The sequence below is a fragment of the Rhea americana genome, unplaced genomic scaffold (assembly GCF_003343005.1).
Source record: "Rhea americana isolate MKP2758 unplaced genomic scaffold, rheAme1 scaffold_246, whole genome shotgun sequence".
In the NCBI taxonomy this organism is placed as follows: Eukaryota; Metazoa; Chordata; class Aves; order Rheiformes; family Rheidae; genus Rhea; species Rhea americana.
This window is the reverse complement of record NW_028186364.1, coordinates 455,090-456,190: the sequence shown is the minus strand read 5'-3', so window position 1 is coordinate 456,190 and position 1,101 is coordinate 455,090. Positions and strand designations below refer to the sequence as shown.

The 1,101-nt window shown below is 73.2% G+C and overlaps 1 protein-coding gene across 1 annotated transcript in view; it reads right to left on the bottom strand.

The window, feature by feature from the left end:
- Nucleotides 1-1,101, bottom strand: part of LOC146594874 (platelet-activating factor receptor-like) — a 5,154-nt gene that overhangs the window by 2,770 nt on the left and 1,283 nt on the right. The window lies entirely within an intron of this gene.

The following is a 1,101-nucleotide window of genomic DNA, read 5'->3' as shown; positions in this document are numbered from 1 at the left end:
CCCGCCGCCCCCCGCGGGGATGGCGGAGGCGCCGGGCGGGGGTCCCGCTCGCCGCGGCTGCCCTGCCTGCCCCGGCAGGCCTGCTGCGGCGCCGGGCTGCCGTCGGCTCGCAGAGCCCCCCCCCCCTCCAAACGCACTGTAATTTGCTAATAATAATAATTAAGGCGCACACGAGTTAGAATGTGCAGGGGAATAATACCCTGGTTAACGCCTCGCTGCGCGGCGCGCCGCGGCACGGGGGGATGCGCAGAGCGGCACGTGGAGCGCGGCCGGCTCCCGAGGGGCTCGCCGGCGCCGGCTCTCCGCTCCCCTTGCCGGCGGCTTCATGGGCGCGGGGCCGCCGGGGCGCGTGCACCCCGCCGGGGCTCGGTGTGCCGACTGCAGGGGGGAACGTGGCCTGGACACGCTTCCCGGGGCTGCTTTTCAAGCAAGCGTATCCCTGCGTTTTCACGTGCGGCTGAAGACGGGATGGGCAGCGTGTAATTGCAGCGCGAGCGGCGGGGAAGGCTGCGGACGGCAGCCCAGCGCGCCGGGCAAGCAGGGCACGAGCGCCGTCCTGGGGACGCCCCGCCAGCCCCGCGCTGCGGCTCGCCGCTGCGAGGATGCTCGCGGGCAGGGACCGTCCCCAGCGGCTCCGCAGGCGTCGCGCAGCGGGAGGGCCGGCGCCTGCGCTTTGCCGGCTCCCCGGCCCATGGCTGGACTCGGCTCGCGTGGGCTGGGCACCGAGGCGGGGGCAGCCACTCTCGGCTCGACGCGTCCCGCCTGGTCCCGCTCCATGTGACACCATCCCCTGCAGCACCCACCCCGTGCTCGCCCCACGGCGCCCGGCACCTCGCGGCCTGGGGGGTGCCGCCCAGGCCGCCGTCTCGGAGCAGGAGCCCTGCTTTCTGCAGCGGGGAGCAGCGCCCGAGCCACCTCTGCGAGAAATTACATAAAAAAAGATTAAAATTTAATACAGATTTTGCAAGGCGGCTATAGCGGGGCAGGCTGCTCCGGGGACCGCGCTCCAGCGGCGTGACCCACGCCCCAGCTTGCCGGGCAGCCGTGCAGCCGGCGGCCCCTCGGCGAGGCGCGTGCGGGCCAGCGGCGGTGCGGGGACGT